Here is a 19,860-nt window from a genome sequence, read left to right on the forward strand (position 1 = left end):
ACTGATGTCGCCCGAACACTGAGCTATACACAGTAACTTCTATCTGACTGGAAGTCACAGCTGCTACATCCCCATCCCCCCGCTTCCCCTAACTATTCCTATTCTGTGCCAGCCCACTTAATCCCCCCCCCCCACACCACTTGTGCTGAGCTGTATGTGTGTAATGTACATGTAGCTGAGCTGTATATGTGTAATGTACATGTAGCTGAGCTGTATATGTGTAATGTACATGTAGCTGAGCTGTATGTGTGTAATGTACATGCAGCTGAGCTGTATATCTGTAATGTACATGTAGCTGAGCTGTATATGTGTGTAATGTACATGTAGCTGAGCTGTATATGTGTAATGTACATGTAGCTGAGCTGTATGTGTGTAATGTACATGTAGCTGAGCTGTATATATGTGTGTAATGAACATGTAGCTGAGCTGTATATGTGTAATGTACATGTAGCTGAGCTGTATGTGTGTAATGTACATGTAGCTGAGCTGTATGTGTGTAATGTACATGTAGCTGAGCTGTATGTTTGTAATGTACATGTAGCTGAGCTGTATATCTGTAATGTACATGTAGCTGAGCTGTATATGTGTAATGTACATGTAGCTGAGCTGTATATGTGTAATGTACATGTAGCTGAGCTGTATATATGTAATGTACATGTAGCTGAGCTGTATATATGTGTAATGTACATGTAGCTGAGCTGTATATCTGTGTAATGTACATGTAGCTGAGCTGTATATGTGTAATGTACATGTAGCTGAGCTGTATATGTGTAATGTACATGTAGCTGAGCTGTATGTGTAATGCACATGTAGCTGAGCTGTATATGTGTGTAATGTACATGTAGCTGAGCTGTATATGTGTAATGTACATGTAGCTGAGCTGTATATGTGTAATGTACATGTAGCTGAGCTGTATATGTGTGTAATGTACATGTAGCTGAGCTGTATATGTTTGTAATGTACATGTAGCTGAGCTGTATATGTGTAATGTACATGTAGCTGAGCTGTATATGTTTGTAATGTACATGTAGCTGGGCTGTATGTGTAATGTACATGTAGCTGAGCTGTATGTGTGTAATGTACATGTAGCTGAGCTGTATATGTGTGTAATGTACATGTAGCTGAGCTGTATATATGTTTGTAATGTACATGTAGCTGAGCTGTATATGTGTAATGTACATGTAGCTGAGCTGTATATGTGTAATGTACATGTAGCTGAGCTGTATGTGTGTAATGTACATGAGGTGAGCTGTATGTGTGTAATGTACATGTAGCTGAGCTGTATATGTGTGTAATGTACATGTAGCTGAGCTGTATATGTGTAATGTACATGTAGCTGAGCTGTATATGTGTAATGTACATGTAGCTGAGCTGTATATGTTTAATGTACATGTAGCTGAGCTGTATATGTGTAATGTACATGTAGTTGAGCTGTATATGTGATGTATATTATATTGTTCCTCCTTCGCGGTGACATTAAGCTTTATGGAATCCACAGGTATCCCCCATAGTATATAATGTGCTGTATATGAGATAAGACGTCGGCCTCCTCTGCTCCCGGCCTCCTCTGCTCCCGGCCTCCTTGTCCCTCCTGCAGGATCGGTATCGGGGTGAGTTCTGGTCTCTAGAATCCTCCGTCCTGCAGGAAGATTCCCAGCACTGGGATGGAGCGGAGGCTCCTGGGACTATACACAGACCTCCCAACTGTCCAGGATCCGGCGGGACAGTTCCCATGTGTCCCGCTAACACCCCGCACCAGCGTTGGCATCAGGAGCTGCCTCCGGGTGCTGACAGGGGCCTCTCGCTGTGAGTACTCCTAATGAGCCTGAGGACTGTAATGCCTGAGGACTGTAATGCCTGAGGACTGTAATGCCTGAGGACTGTAATGCCTGAGGACTGTAATGCCAAGGACTGTAATGCCTGAGGACTGTAATGCCTGAGAACTGTAATGCCTGAGGACTGTAATACCTGAGGACTGTAATGCCCGAGGACTGTAATGCCTGAGGACTGTAATGCCTGAGGACTGTAATGCCTGAGGACTGTAATGCCTGAGGACTGTAATGCCAAGGACTGTAATGCCGAGGACTGTAATGCCTGAGGACTGTAATGCCTGAGGACTGTAATGCCAAGGACTGTAATGCCCGAGGACTGTAATGCCCGAGGACTGTAATGCCCGAGAACTGTAATGCCTGAGAACTGTAATGCCGAGGACTGTAATGCCTGAGAACTGTAATGCCTGAGGACTGTAATGCCTGAGGACTGTAATGCCTGAGAACTGTAATGCCTGAGGACTGTAATGCCTGAGGACTGTAATGCCCGAGGACTGTAATGCCCGAGGACTGTAATGCCCGAGGACTGTAATGCCAAGGACTGTAATGCCCGAGGACTGTAATGCCCGAGGACTGTAATGCCTGAGGACTGTAATGCCAAGGACTGTAATGCCCGAGGACTGTAATGCCCGAGGACTGTAATGCCTGAGAACTGTAATGCCTGAGAACTGTAATGCCGAGGACTGTAATGCCGAGGACTGTAATGCCTGAGGACTGTAATGCCTGAGAACTGTAATGCCGAGGACTGTAATGCCTGAGGACTGTAATGCCTGAGAACTGTAATGCCTGAATACTGTAATGCCTGAGGACTGTAATGCCTGAGGACTGTAATGCCTGAGGACTGTAATGCCTGAGGACTGTAATGCCGAGGACTGTAATGCCGAGGACTGTAATGCCGAGGACTGTAATGCCCGAGGACTGTAATGCCCGAGGACTGTAATGCCTGAGGACTGTAATGCCAAGGACTGTAATGGCTGAGGACTGTAATGCCTGAGGACTGTAATGCCTGAGGACTGTAATGCCAAGGACTGTAATGCCAATAATGGCCGCACTCTAACCGCTAACAGCCAATCACAGCACATATGCAAATAGCTGAAATATAGCAGCCAATAGGAACTCTAAGGTCTCGTCAGGCATGTATCACAACATCCACAGTCACATGTCCACTATTGGCCAATAGAAGATGTAATATATGGAAGGTCTTTAACAATTTTGTCTCCCTGACATGAGTAAGATTGTCATGGTAACCGAGCACTGATCTTTACCATTATAAGTACCCAGATCGCTCTTAAAGGGACCCAAGTCTCTCTTAAAGGGACCCAAGTCGCTCTTAAAGGGACCCAGGTCACTCATAAAGGCACCAGATCCAAGTGGCACTTAAAGGGACGGGACTCAAGGTGCTCTTAAAGGGACGGATGGTGCTCTTAAAGGGACCCAAGTCGCTCCAAAAGGTACTGGACCCATGTTGCTCTTAAAGGGACCTATGTCGCTCTTAAAGGGACCACATTTCACTAGAGCGACTTGGGTCCCTTTAAGAGCAATATCGGTGCCTTTAAGAGTGACCTGGGTCCCTTTAAGAAGGAAATCGGTGCCTTTAAGAGCGACATCGATGCGGGACAGGACCCAGGTTAAAGTTTCGCTTAAAGGGAAGTGACTGGTAAAGGGGCGCTCTGGAAGTCACAGGTAAAGGGGCGCTCTGGAAGTCACTGGTAAAGGGGCGCTCTGGAAGTCACTGGTAAAGGGGCGCTCTGGAAGTCACTGGTAAAGGGGCGCTCTGGAAGTCACTGGTAAAGGGGCGCTCTGGGAGTCACAGGTAAAGGGGCGCTCTGGAAGTCACTGCTAAAGGGGCGCTCTGGGAGTCACTGGTAAAGGGGTAAATGCGATTCCGTAAATTTTTGGTGGTTTCCATGTTTACATAATGCACTTAACAGTAAAATTGGCATTTTTCCTTTATTCTATAGGTCGGTCTGAACACGGCCATATGCAGGTTTACCAGGTTTTCTTACGTTTTACTATTTTTATTAGCAGTAAAACTTTTTTTTTTTTGCAAATAGGCGTATTTAAAATGGTCCCATTGTGACTCCCATAGCGCATTTATTTATTCACCTACGGAGTCGCATGTGGCGGCATTTTTTTGCGTCATGATATCTAGTTTTTATTAGTAAAAAATTTTTCTAGATCAAACGTATTGATGGCTTTTTATAAAAAAATTTTATACATAAAAGGTCATTTAAAAAAAGCAACCTCTCACTGTTCTATTACCTTCCCAAGGTTCATAACAATCCTCTACAACCTCCAGGCAAACCCATCATTTCCGGAATCAACTCTCTTACCGGTAACCTCTGACAATATGTGGACACTCCTCCTCAAAATCATGTCAGACCAGTCACCTCTTATACTCGGGATACATCACACTTTATTGAAATTATCTATTATTTTTACAATGGACCCATCCTCTTTATATACAGTTACTGATCACCATCTGGGGATTAAACCATTTCACATTCTCTTGAACAAGATTCATCCGTTCCCTCAGTTCAAGCCGAGTTCATTCTAAACTGCATTGGGTTTATTCTCAAACACAACGTCTTCCAGTTTGATGACTGTATTTTTGAACAGGAATTGGGGACCGCTATGGGGTGTAAATTTACCCCAAGTTTCTGTAACCTGTTTGTGGGCCTGTTTCAGAAGGAATCCAGCTACGTGCATCCTCTTTTCCACAAATGTGTTCTATATCAGAGTTACATCAATGATATTTTCATCATTTGGGACGGGTCCGAAACTGAACTTGGCGATTTTGTTAATGACATCAACGAGAAATCCTGGGGCCCTGAGTTCACTCATAACATCTTTTACAATAACACTGAGTTTTTGGACATCATTGTCTTTCATTAAGGTGACCCGATTATGAAAAAAACATATTTCAAACCTGTTTTTTTTTTTTTTTTAACTTTCTTGGTTCACTTTATTTCTGAGATAATACGCATGTAACATTCACAAGATCAGCACCCCCCAACGTGTTTCCAGCGTGAATGCCGCCTTTATTCAGGGCACCTATTGTTACTAAGTCTCCGGGTTAAAATAACAGTAGGATAATTAATTAAGCAGCAGGTAGAAAGCGCTGTACAATACACGATCTGCGCTGAAACATGGGGTGGAACGAGGCTTTACGTACAGACTTCCCAAATGGACACAATGACACATATTTACATTGCTTCCTCTCTTTAGCCTCCCATTTGCAGAATAAGAATTTGCAAAGACAAATGCAATGAAACCGAAAAAAAAGGGACCACGTGCCACTTCCGCAAAATATAATAATATATTTAAAGGGGAAGTCCAGCGATTTAAAAAAACTGCCGGCAGGGGCAGGAAGGAACATAACAACCAAGCACCACTCACCTTACCCCATGCCCGTGAAGCGCCGCCCCACCAGCTGCCCAACTCCTGACTCTGGAGAAAATGCCTTACCCAGCTGACTGGCAGCCTGCCGAGCGAGCTGCCAATCAACCGGGCCATGACGTTGGCTGAGAAGATGCTTGAGCCTGGCAGGTGTCACAGAGTGGCGATCTGGTGCTGGACAGGCATGGGGACAGGTGAGTATTGGTGGTCACCATGTCATTACAACCCTCCCCCCCCCCCCCCCCCTTTTTCAAAAACTTATTGCATAGATGGACTTCTCCTTTAATAGAAATACAATACTTTTTTTTGTTTTTGTTTTTTTTTAATTCCTCTATTATATTATACTTTCCCCCACCCCCATATATTATACCTTCCCCCACCCCCATATATTATACCTTCCTCCACCCCCATATATTATACCTTCCCCCACCCCCATATATTATACCTTCCCCCACTCCCATATATTATACCTTCCCCCACTCCCATATATTATACCTTCCCCCACCCCCATATATTATACCTTCCCCCACCCCCATATATTATACCTTCCCCCACCCCCATATATTATACCTTCCCGCCCCCCCCACTCCCATATATTATACCTTCACCCCCACCCCCATATATTATACCTTCCCCCACCCCCATATATGATACCTTCCCGCCCCCTGCCCCCATATATTATACCTTCCCCCACCCCCATATATACCTTCCCGCCCCCTGCCCCCATATATTATACCGTCCCCCACCCCCATATATTATACCTCCCCCCCACCCCCATATATTATACCTTCCCGCCCCCACCTCCATATATTATACCTTCCCGCGCCCCACCTCCATATATTACACCTTCCCGCGCCCCACCTCCATATATTATACCTTCCCGCCACCTGCCCCCATATATTATACCTTCCCGCCCCCCCCCATATATTATACCTTCCCGCCCCCCCCATATATTATACCTTCCCGCCCCCCCACCTCCATATATTATACCTCCCCCCATATATTATACCTTCCCGCCCCCCCCCATATTTAAAACCTGTTGACGGAAATAGCTATTTACACTATGAAAGTTCTCACCACAGAAAATGGAAAATCCATCAATAATATTACGTTTGGACAGTTCAGACGTATCCGCCGCGATTCCTCCACCATGAAGGACTTTAGGAAACAAAGCAAAGTTCTCAAAAAAAAAGAGTCATTTCCGAGAATTACCCCATTTCACTCGGGAATAAGAGTCAAAAACAAGGAATCCAATCTGGTAAGAAGAAGGAAGATATGACCAACTAAGGGTTAAATGTCATCGCCACCTTTTCTTCAGACCACAAGTCAATTAAATTCATTGTAAACAAACATTGGGATATACTGAAGCATGACCAAGCATCTGCCATCATACGGCCGCCCTTACTAGTGGTGAGCGGCCATGTTGGGAAATCTTCGTATGTTTGTATGAACGTGATGCTTATTGTTCGTATTCGCCGATCACAAACAATTTGTAATGTGTTTCTAGTACGGGAATCTTCTCGCTGGAGTACCCCTTTAAGCTGGGTTCACACACAGTATATTTCAGGCTGTATATTTGAGGCTGTATAGCAACCAAAACCAGGAGTGGATTGAAAACACAGAAAGGCTCTGTTCACACAATGTTGTAATCAAGTGGATGGCCGCCATTTAATGGCAAATATTTTCTGTTATCTTAATACAATGGCTTCTGTATTGAAATAATGGCCGTTATTTACCGTTATATGAAGGCCATCCATTCAATTTCACCATTGTGTGGACAGAGCCTTTCTGTGTTTTCAATCCACTCCTGGTTTTGGTTGCTATGAGGACCTGACATGAGGACCAAATACAGCCGGAAATATACTGTGTGTGAACCCAGCCTTTAACTGTACTGTGAGCAGTTCCTGACATGGACAGAGGTGGCGGCAGAGAGCACTGTACCAGACTGGAAAGAATACACCGCTTCTTGCAGGACATACAGCAGCTGATAAGTACCTGAAGACTGGAGATTTTTAGATAGAAGTAAATTACAAATCTATAGAACTTTCTGAAACCGGTTGATTTGAAAGTTTCACTATCGTTTCAGAAAACTTATGACACGACATAGAGACGTCATAGAGATATGTTCATACCTGTACCGACTGGCAGAAGGAGCGGGGAGAGGACCACGCTGCAGCACGTCCTCTCCCCGCTCTGTCAGTGTGATCAGTCAGGCTCCATAGAGCTCCATTATCATTCCGACTGATCACGTGACAGAGCCGCGAGAGGATTACGCTTAGCGCGGTCTTCTCCCCACTCTATCACCCGATCGGTATAAACACTCGGACCCGGACCGATCAAAACTTCTGACATATCTCTCTGACGTCTCTATGATATGTCAAAAGTTTTCTGAAACAACAACACTTGAAAGAAAAGGATTTTTGTCGGAGTACCCCTTTAACATAAGCCGGCATTGAGTTGCTGTAGTAACAGATGTAGCTGGGTGCGGAGAGCTGCTGTATCACTGGTGTCTTCTGGGAGGTATATGCAGTGATCTGTATACTAGGATCAGCTCTGTCCGCACCAATGATTTTGTATCTCTGTATATATATATATAAGCCAGCATTGTGCGTCATTCACTTCTGCTCGATAAAGGAGATAATACCTGCTGAACCGTCGTATCATAAAGTCACCTCCTCATCCGTGACCTCCTGGCTGCACTGTGACTACTCGTATATAAGTTTGGAGCTGTGGTATATGACATCTGTATTACCGCCAGATCTCCTATACACATGGGGAATACATAGCTGTGGTATCTGGATTAGATTTGCTCTTTGGATAACAGACGTGTGAGTGATCATTGAGCGCTATGAACTGGCTTCTCCCTGGAGTGAATCTTTTTATGAGTAATAAGATTACATTTCTTAGTAAAACATTTTCCACATTCTGAACATGAAAATGGCTTCTCTCCCGTATGAGTTCTTTCATGTACAGAAAGCATTGATTTAAAAAGGAAACATTTTCCACATTCTGAACATGAAAATGGCTTCTCTGCTTTATGAGTTCTTTCATGTGAAGTGAGCGTTGATTTCAAAGCAAAATGCTTTCCACATTCTGAACATGAAAATGGCTTCTCTCCTGTATGAGTTACTTCATGTAAAGTGAGCATTGATTTCAAAGCAAAACGCTTTCCACATTCTGAACATGAAAATGGCTTCTCTCCTGTATGAGTTCTTTCATGTAAAGTGAGCGCTGATTTAAAAGAAAATTTTTTTCCACATTCTGAACATGAAAATGGCTTCTCTCCTGTATGAGTTCTTTCATGTAAAGTGAGTGCTGATTTAAAAGAATACATTTTTCCACATTCTGAACATGAAAATGGCTTCTCTCCCGTATGAGTTATTTCGTGTATAGTGAGCCCTGATTTTAAAGCAAAACATTTCCCACATTCTGAACATGAAAATGGCTTCTCCTCTGTGTGAATTCTTTGATGGCTATAAACATTTGATTTATTAGAAAAACGTTTTCCACATTCTGAACATGAAAATGGCTTCTCTCCCGTATGAGTTCTTTTATGTAATGTGAGCATTGGTTTCAAAGCAAAACATTTTTCACATTCTGAACATGAAAATGGGTTCTCTCCTGTATGAGTTCTTTCATGTACAGTGAGCTTTGCTTTCAAAGCAAAACATTCTCCACATTCTGAACATGAAAATGGCTTTTCTCCTGTATGAGTCCTTACATGTACGGTGAGTTGGTTTTTTTGAGCAAAACATTTGCCACATTCTGAACATGAAAATGGCTTCTCCCCTGTGTGAATTCTTTCATGTATAGTCAGCTGTGATTTCTTAGTACAATGTTTCCCACACTCTGAGCATGAAAATGGGTTACGTCCTGTGTGAGTTCTTTCATGTAAAGTGAGCTGTGATTTAACAGCAAAACATTTTCCACATTCTGAACATGAAAATGGCTTCTCTCCCGTGTGAGTTCTTTCATGTATAGTGAGCGCTGATTTAAAAGGAAAACATTTCCCACATTGTGAACATGAAAATGGCTTCTCTCCTGTATGGGTTCTGTAATGTAACGTGAGCGCTGATTTAAAAAGGAAACTTTTTCCACATTCCGAACATGAAAATGGCTTCTCTCCAGTATGAGTTCTTTCATGTGAAGTGAGCGTTGATTTCAAAGCAAAACGCTTTCCACATTCTGAACATGAAAATGGCTTCTCTCCTGTATGAGTTCTTTCATGTGAAGTGAGCATTGATTTCAAAGCAAAACGCTTTCCACATTCTGAACATGAAAATGGCTTCTCTCCTGTATGAGTTCTTTCATGTGAAGTGAGCAATGATTTAAAAGCAAAATATTTTCCACATTCTGAACATGAAAATGGCTTCTCTCTCGTATGAGTTCTTCCATGTATAGTGAGCATTGATTTAAAAGCAAAATATTTTCCACATTCTGAACATGAAAATGGCTTCTCTCTCGAATGAGTTCTTCCATGTATAGTGAGCATTGATTTAAAAGCAAAACATTTCTCACATTCTGAACATGAAAATGGCTTCTCCCCTGTGTGAATTCTTTGATGGCTATAAACATTTGATTTAGTAGAAAAACGTTTTCCACATTCTGAACATGAAAATGGCTTCTCTCCCGTATGAGTTCTTTCATGTAATGTGAGCATTGGTTTCGAAGCAAAACATTTTCCACATTCTGAACATGAAAATGGCTTCTCTCCCGTATGAGTTCTTTCATGTAATGTGAGCGTTGCTTTCAAAGCAAAACATTCTCCACATTCTGAACATGAAAAGGGCTTTTCTCCTGTATGAGTCCTTTCATGTACGGTGAGATGGTGTTTCCGAGCAAAACATTTACCACATTCTGAACATGAAAATGGCTTCTCCCCTGTGTGAATTCTTTCATGCATAGTCAGCTGTGATTTCGTAGTACAATGTTTCCCACACTCTGAGCATGAAAATGGGTTCTTTCTAGTGTGAATTATTTTATGTAAAGTGAGCTGTGATTTAAAAGCAAAACATTTTCCACATTCTGAACATGAAAATGGCTTCTCTCCCGTATGAGTTCTTTCATGTACAGTGAGCGTTGCTTTCACAGCAAAACATTTTTTACATTCTGAACATGAAAATGGCTTTTCTCCTGTATGAGTCCTTTCATGTACGGTGAGATGGTTTTTCTGAGCAAAACATTTGCCACATTCTGAACATGAAAATGGCTTCTCCCCTGTGTGAATTCTTTCATGTATAGTCAGCTGTGATTTCGTAGTACAATGTTTTCCACACTCTGAGCATGAAAATGGGTTCTTTCTTGTGTGAGTTCTTTCATGTAAAGTGAGCTCTGATTTAACAGCAAAACATTTTCCACATTCTGAACATGAAAATGGCTTCTCTCCCGTATGAGTTCTTTCATGTATAGTGAGCGTTGCTTTCACAGCAAAACATTCTTTACATTCTGAACATGAAAATGGCTTTTCTCCTGTATGAGTCCTTTCATGTACGGTGAGATGGTGTTTCTGAGCAAAACATTTGCCACATTCTGAACATGAAAATGGCTTCTCCCCTGTGTGAATTCTTTCATGTATAGTCAGCTGTGATTTCGTAGTACAATGTTTTCCACACTCTGAGCATGAAAATGGGTTCTTTCTTGTGTGAGTTCTTTCATGTATAGTGAGCGCTGATTTAAAAGGAAAACATTTCCCACATTCTGAACATGAAAATGGCTTCTCCCCTGTGTGAATTCTTTCATGTATAGTGAGACATGATTTCTTGGTAAAATATTTCCCACACTCTGAGCATGAAAATGGGTTCTTTTTTTTTGTGCGTTTTTTGATGTTGCATGAGTTGTGATTTAAGTATAAAACATCTTTCACATTCTTGGCATGAAAATGGCTTCTTCGCTGGGTGAAATTTTTTATGTTTGACAAGATCTGATTTGCGAGCAAAGCATTTCCCACATTCTGAACATGAAAATCTCTTCTTCTTATTCTGCTTAATCTCTGGTGAATCAGTAGCCAGGACGTGTATAGAAGGATGAGATGGCAGATCTTTGCTGTGAGGGGCTGGGGGTATATCTGGGGGAATAGAAGGTTCTTCATATGTATCTTGTGTGATCTGACCATCTGCTGTAATATCTGGAGATATCTGATGTCCCTCTGATCTCCGGGGACACTCAGCTGCCAAGAAGAAAGATGGGTTATTATTATTTAATAAGATAATGTTAGTAATGTTTGTTGGGCCCAGATCATAGTCTCTGTTATATACCTTCTAGGGGAGGAGTTCTAAACTTTATTGGTTTAAATTAAAATATTCCTTTCGTCTTGGGAGCTTTATAAGGGGAGGGGGTACCCCATATGTTATGCTGCCAGGGGAATAAAGATGATACTTACCTCTCCACGCTCCCCCCCGGTGTCCTCCTGCCTTGTCTCTGTGTCTCCCCCTGACTGCAGCCGCTGCTGACACTTCTGAACCTGTCTCTGCAGTCACAGCTGCTCAGCCAATCATTGGCCTTGGTGCTGTCCTGTCTTGGTCAGTGATTGGCTGAGCACAGTGGCGTAGCTACCGTGGTCGCCATGGCCAGAGTGGCCCCCCTAGGTGGTGATTCCCCCCTTACCTCCTCACTATTCCTATGCTGCAGTCACCCAGTTCCTGCCCGCTCTGTGTACTGATCTCCCCTCTCCCAGGATGCTCTGCAGGGCCCAGGCCCCTCCCCCAGGCCGTACAGTTATGCAGTAGGGGGTTGTGTGTGTCCCTGGCTCCACACATGAGGGAAGTGAGAGCTTTGACGCAGATGGTTCCTCCCGGCCTCCAGGGGGCGCAGGCTGAGCATTTCTTCTGAAGCCGGAGAGTCATCAGTGACAGCAGGTGAGTGTACTGGTATGATGGTATATATACAGTGAGGATAGTTACCCCCGGTATGATGGTATATGTACAGTGAGGATAGTTACCCCCGGTATGATAGTATATGTACAGTGAGGATAGTTACCCCCCGGTATGATGGTATATGTACAGTGAGGATAGTTACCCCCGGTATGATGGTATATGTACAGTGAGGATAGATGCCCCCGGTATGATGGTATATGTACAGTGAGGATAGCTCCCCCCGGTATGATGGTATATGTACAGTGAGGATAGTTACCCCCCGGTATGATGGTATATGTACAGTGAGGATAGTTACCCCCCGGTATGATGGTATATGTACAGTAAGGATAGTTACCTCCGGTATGATGGTATATGTACAGTGAGGATAGATGCCCCCGGTATGATGCTATATGTACAGTGAGGATAGATGCCCCCGGTATGATGGTATATGTACAGTGAGGATAGTTACCCCCCGGTATGATGGTATATGTACAGTGAGGATAGTTACCCCCCGGTATGATGGTATATGTACAGTGAGGATAGATACCCCGGTATGATGGTATATATACAGTGAGGATAGTTACCCCCCGGTATGATGGTATATGTACAGTGAGGATAGATCCCCCCGGTATGATGGTATATGTACAGTGAGGATAGTTACCCCCCGGTATGATGGTATATGTACAGTGAGGATAGTTACCCCCCGGTATGATGGTATATATACAGTGAGGATAGATCCCCCCAGTAGGATGGTATATGTACAGTGAAGATAGATACCCCCGGTATGATGGTATATATACAGTGAGGATAGATACCCCCGGTATGATGGTATATGTACAGTGAGGATAGTTACCCCCCGGTATGATGGTATATGTACAGTGAGGATAGATGCCCCCTGGTATGATGGTATATGTACAGTGAGGATAGTTACCCCTGGTATGATGGTATATGTACAGTGAGGATAGTTACCCCCCCCCCGGTATGATGGTATATGTACAGTGAGGATAGATACCCCCCGGTATGATGGTATATGTACAGTGAGGATAGTTACCCCCCCCGGTATGATGGTATATGTACAGTGAGGATAGATACCCCCCGGTATGATGGTATATGTACAGTGAGGATAGATACCCCCCGGTATGATGGTATATGTACAGTGAGGATAGTTACCCCCCGGTATGATGGTATATGTACAGTGAGGATAGATGCCCCCGGTATGATGGTATATGTACAGTGAGGATAGTTCCCCCCCGGTATGATGGTATATGTAGAGTGAGGATAGTTACCCCCTGGTATGATGGTATATGTACAGTGAGGATAGTTACCCCCCGGTATGATGGTATATGTACAGTGAGGATAGTTACCCCCTGGTATGATGGTATATGTACAGTGAGGATAGATCCCCCCGATATGATGGTATATTTACAGTGAGGATAGCTCCCCCCGGTATGATGGTATATGTACAGTGAGGATAGTTACCCCCTGGCATGATGGTAAATGTACAGTGAGGATAGTTACTCCCGGTATGATGGTATATGTAGAGTGAGGATAGTTACCCCCCGGTATGATGGTATATGTATAGTGAGGATAGCTCCCCCCGGTATGATGGTATATGTACAGTGAGGATAGATGCCCCCCCGGTATGATGGTATATGTACAGTGAGAATAGATACCCCCCGGTATGATGGTATATATACAGTGAGGATAGATCCCCCCCGGTATGATGGTATATGTATAGTGAGGATAGATCCCCCCAGTATGATGGTATATGTACAGTGAGGATAGTTACCCCCCCGGTATGATGGTATATGTACAGTGAGGATAGTTACCCCCCGGTATGATGGTATATGTACAGTGAGGATAGATGCCCCCCCATATGGTGGTATATGTACAGTGAGGATAGATCCCCCCGGTATGATGGTATATGTACAGTGAGAATAGATGCCCCCCGGTATGATTGTATATGTACAGTGAGGATAAATGCCCTCCCGGTATGATGGTATATGTAGAGTGAGGATAGTTACCCCCTGGTATGATGATATATGTACAGTGAGGATAGTTCCCCCCGGTATGATGGTATATGTACAGTGAGGATATTAACCCTCCGGTATGATGGTATATGTATAGTGAGGATATTAACCCTCCGGTATGATGGTATATGTATAGTGAGGATAGATCCCCCCGGTATGATGGTATATGTACAGTGAGGATAGTTACCCCCTGGTATGATGATATATGTACAGTGAGGATAGTTCCCCCCGGTATGATGGTATATGTACAGTGAGGATATTAACCCTCCGGTATGATGGTATATGTATAGTGAGGATATTAACCCTCCGGTATGATGGTATATGTATAGTGAGGATAGATCCCCCCGGTATGATGGTATATGTACAGTGAGGATAGTTACCCCCCGGTATGATGGTATATGTACAGTGAGGATAGATACCCCCCGGTATGATGGTATATGTACAGTGAGGATAGATGCCCCCGGTATGATGGTATATGTACAGTTAGGATAGATACCCCCGGTATGATGGTATATGTATAGTGAGGATATTAACCCTCCGGTATGATGGTATATGTATAGTGAGGATAGATCCCCCCGGTATGATGGTATATGTACAGTGAGGATAGTTACCCCCCGGTATGATGGTATATGTATAGTGAGGATAGATACCCCCCGGTATGATGGTATATGTACAGTGAGGATAGATGCCCCCGGTATGATGGTATATGTACAGTTAGGATAGATACCCCCGGTATGATGGTATATGTACAGTGAGGATAGATGCCCCCGGTATGATGGTATATGTACAGTGAGGATAGATGCCCCCGGTATGATGGTATATGTACAGTGAGGATAGTTACCCACCGGTATGATGGTATATGTACAGTGAGGATAGTTACCCCCCGGTATGATGGTACATGTACAGTGAGGATAGTTACCCCCCCCCGGTATGATGGTATATGTACAGTGAGGATAGTTACCCCCCGGTATGATGGTATATGTACAGTGAGGATAGTTACCCCCCGGTATGATGGTATATCTACAGTGAGGATAGATGCCCCCCGGTATGATGGTATATGTACAGTGAGGATAGATGCCCCCCGGTATGATGGTATATACTGTACACAGTGAGGATAGATGCCCCCCCCCCCCCGTATGATGGTATATGTACAGTGAGGATAGATGCCCCCGGTATGATGGTATATGTACACTTAGGATAGTTACTCCCCGGTATGATGGTATATGTACAGTGAGGATAAATCCCCCCCGGTATGATGGTATATGTACAGTGAGGATAGATCCCCCCCGGTATGATGGTATATGTACAGTGAGGATAGTTACCCCCTGGTATGATGGTATATGCACAGTGAGGATAGTTACCCCCCGGTATGATGGTATATGTACAGTGAGGATAGTTACCCCCCGGTATGATGGTATATGTACAGTGAGGATAGATGCCCCCGGTATGATGGTATGTGCACAGTTAGGATAGATGCCCCCCGGTATGATGGTGTATATATATACAGTGAGGATAGATCCCCCCCGGTATGATGGTATATGTACAGTGAGGATAGTTACCCCCCGGTATGATGGTATATGTACAGTGAGGATAGAAGCCCCCGGTATGATGGTATGTGTACAGTGAGGATAGATGCCCCCGGTATGATGGTATATGTACAGTGAGGATAGTTACCCCCCAGTATGATGGTATATGTACAGTGAGGATAGATGCCCCCCGGTATGATGGTATATGTACAGTGAGGATAGTTACCCCCCAGTATGATGGTATATGTACAGTGAGGATAGATGCCCCCGGTATGATGGTATATGTACAGTGAGGATAGATGCCCCCCGTTATGATGGTATATGTACAGTGAGGATAGATGCCCCCGGTATGATGGTATATGTACAGTGAGGATAGTTACCCCCCGGTATGATGGTATATGTACAGTGAGGATAGATGCCCCCGCTATGATGGTATATGTACAGTGAGGATAGATGCCCCCGGTATGATAGTATATGTAGAGTGAGGATAGTTACCCCCCGGTATGATGGTATATGTACAGTGAGAATAGATGCCCCCCGGTATAATGGTATATGTACAGTGAGGATAGATGCCCCGGTATGATGGTATATGTACAGTGAGGATAGTTACCCCCGGTATGATGGTATATGTACAGTGAGGATAGATCCCCCCCCGTATGATGGTATATGTACAGTGAGGATAGATGCCCCCAGTATAATGGTATATATACAGTGAGGAGAGAGCCCCCCCCCGGTATGATGGTATATGTACAGTGAGGATAGTTACCCCCCGGTATGATGGTATATGTATAGTGAGGATAGCTCTCCCCGGTATGATGGTATATGTACAGTGAGGATAGATGCCCCCCGGTATGATGGTATATGTACAGTGAGGATAGTTACCCCCCGGTATGATGGTATATGTACAGTGAGGATAGTTACCCCCCCCGGTATGATGGTATATGTACAGTGAGGATGGATGCCCCCCGGTATGGTGGTATATGTACAGTGAGGATAGATGCCCCCGGTATGATGGTACATGTACAGTGAGGATAGTTACCCCCCGTATGATGGTCTATGTACAGTGAGGATAGTTACCCCCCCCCCCCCGGTATGATGGTATATGTACAGTGAGGATAGTTACCCCCCCGGTATGATGGTATATGTACAGTGAGGATAGTTACCCCCCGGTATGATGGTATATGTACAGTGAGGATAGTTACTCCCCGGTATGATGGTATATATACAGTGAGGATAGATGCCCCCTGGTATGATGGTATATGTATAGTGAGGATAGTTACCCCCGGTATGATGGTATATGTACAGTTAGGATAGATACCCCCGGTATGATGGTATATGTACAGTTAGGATAGATACCCCCGGTATGATGGTATATGTACAGTGAGGATAGTTACCCCCCCGGTATGATGGTATATGTACAGTGAGGATAGTTCCCCCCCGGTATGATGGTATATGTACAGTGAGGATAGTTACCCCCCTGGTATGATGGTATATGTACAGTGAGGATAGATGCCCCCCGGTATGATGGTATATGTACTGTGAGGATAGTTACCCCCCGGTATGATGGTATATGTACAGTGAGGATAGTTACCCCCCGGTATGATGGTATATGTACAGTGAGGATAGATGCCCCCCCGGTATGATGGTATATGTACAGTGAGGATAGATGCCCCCGGTATGATGGTATATGTACAGTGAGGATAGATACCCCCCGGTATGATGGTATATATACAGTGAGGATAGCTCCCCCCGGTATGATGGTATATACTGTATACAGTGAGGATAGATACCCCCGGTATGATGGTATATGTACAGTGAGGATAGTTACCCCCCGGTATGATGGTATATGTACAGTGAGGATAGATACCCCCGGTATGATGGTATATGTACAGTGAGGATAGTTACCCCCCCCCCCCCCCCCGGTATGACGGTATATGTACAGTGAGGATAGTTACCCCCCGGTATGATGGTATATGTACAGTGAGGATAGATGCCCCCCCCTGGTATGATGGTATATGTACAGTGAGGATAGTTACCCCCGGTATGATGGTATATGTACACTGCAGTAACTCAGCATGGCCACTATGCAGTGAATGGCGCTATCTGCTTCTGGCGCTGTACACAGCATAGATTCAGTCACAGCAGGCCTGGAAGCCTTCAATAGGCCTCTGGCTGCCATGACAAGCACGTTGGCGTTTGAAGTGGTGGCATTGCTTGGGGGGGCAAGTTGACCTCTTGCACCAGGGCCCATGAGACATTAGCTCCGCCCCTGGCTGAGCAGCTGTCATTGCAGAGATGGGTTTAGGAGTGTCAGCTGTGGCTGCAGTCAGTAGGGGACACAGAGACAAGGCAGGAGGACACCAGGGGAGCGAGGAGAGGTAAGTATTATCTTTATTATTTTATTTCTTTAAAGCAAAGTCTGCACGGACATCACTAACAATGTCTGTTCTGCCCCGCCCACACGACTGATCCATCTAATAGGCTCTGTAAGCGATCGCCGATCTAGCCGAGAGACAGTGAGAGTCGGCCATCTAATACGGCCTTAAGAGCGGCTTTTTATTCATCTCTAATCTCAGATAAGTGTCCACAGAACTTATCAAGTGCCGCACGTGTGTATATAGTGATGTGTATTACCCAGGGCCGTTTCTAGAGGAGGACAGGCCAGGTGACCGCACGGGGCGCCGACGGCTAGGGGGCACTGGTGGCACCCCCCAGACTCCACTTAGCTGCGCGCACCCCCGGCCGCCCGCCTGCTAGCTAGCTCGCCCCATCACCTGGCAAGACTGCCCTCCGCCCCGGATCTCCCGTAGCTCCGCCCCCGGACTGCCTTGACCTCTGCCTCCGGACCGCTCGTAGCTCCGCCCCGGGACCACCCGTAGCTCCGCCCGTGGACCGCTCCGACCCAGCCGAGCACTCTGCACCTGCAGACATCTTCTCCCTCCAGCAGCGCAATGACGTCATTTCACTGCGTTTGTTGGAGAGAGATGTGTGCAGGGGCGGCAGCGGCCTGCTCCTCACAGGCTAGAGAAGAAGAGGAGAGAGGGACTCCTATGCCAGAATAAGGTGAGTATAATGTTTTTTTTTTGTGTGTGTGTGTTTGGCAATGCAGGGGGAGCAGAGGGGATTATTACTATTGGGGGGGAGGGGGGGCAATGGGGACAGCACAGGGGGGATTACAGGGGGGGGGGGGATACCCAGCTTTCCCAGCATCATGTATGTCAGTAAAATGGAGGTCACCCAGCTTTCCCAGCATCCTGTATGTCCGTATAATGGAGGTCACACAGCTTTCCCAGCATTCTGCATGTCAGTATAATGGAGGTCACACAGCTTTCCCAGCATCCTGTATGTCAGTGTGTAATGGAGGTCACCCAGCTTTCCCAGTATCCTGTATGTCAGTGTGTAATGGAGGTCACCCAGCTTTCCCAGCATCCTGTATGTCAGTGTAATGGAGGTCACTCAGCTCTCCCAGCATGTTGTATGTCAGTGTAGTGGAGGTCACACAGCTTTCCCAGTATCCTGTATGTCAGTGTAATTGAGGTTACCTAGCTCTCCCAGTATCCTGCATGTCAGTATAATGGAGGTCACACAGCTTTCCCAGTATCCTGTATGTCAGTGTAATGGAGGTCACACAGCTTTCCCAGCATCCTGTATGTCAGTGTAATGGAGGTCACACAACTTTCCCAGTATCCTGTATGCCAGTGTATAATAGAGGTCACACAGCTTTCCCAGCATCCTGTATGTCAGTGTAATGGAGGTCACACAGCTTTCCCAGTATCCTGTATGTCAGTGTAATGGAGGTCACACAGCTTTCCCAGTAACCTGTATGTCAGTGTAATGGAGGTCACACAGCTCTCCCAGCATCCTTTATGTCAATGTATAATGGAGGTCACACAGCTCTCCCAGTATCCTGTATGTCAGTGTAATGGAGGTCACACAGCTTTCCCAGTATCCTGTATGTCAGTATAATGGAGGTCACCCAGCTTTCCCAGTATCCTGTATGTCAGTGTAGTGGAGGTCACACAGCTTTCCCAGCATCCTGTATGTCAGTGTAATGGAGGTCACCCAGCTTTCTCAGCATCCTGTATGCCAGTGTATAATGGAGGTCACCCAGCTTTCCCAGTATCCTGTATGTCAGTGTAATGGAGGTCACACAGCTTTCCCAGCATCCTGTATAGCAGTGTATAATGGAGGTCACACAATTTTCCGAGCATCTGGTACTTAGTAT

General features: G+C 45.0%; 1 pseudogene; it reads right to left on the reverse strand.

The window, feature by feature from the left end:
• Positions 1 to 8,064: 8,064 nt before the first annotated feature.
• LOC138786633 (zinc finger protein 585A pseudogene) lies at positions 8,065 to 12,070 on the reverse strand (annotated as a pseudogene).
• Positions 12,071 to 19,860: the final 7,790 nt, after the last annotated feature.

This window comes from Dendropsophus ebraccatus, chromosome 3 (genome assembly GCF_027789765.1).
Source record: "Dendropsophus ebraccatus isolate aDenEbr1 chromosome 3, aDenEbr1.pat, whole genome shotgun sequence".
In the NCBI taxonomy this organism is placed as follows: domain Eukaryota; kingdom Metazoa; phylum Chordata; class Amphibia; order Anura; family Hylidae; genus Dendropsophus; species Dendropsophus ebraccatus.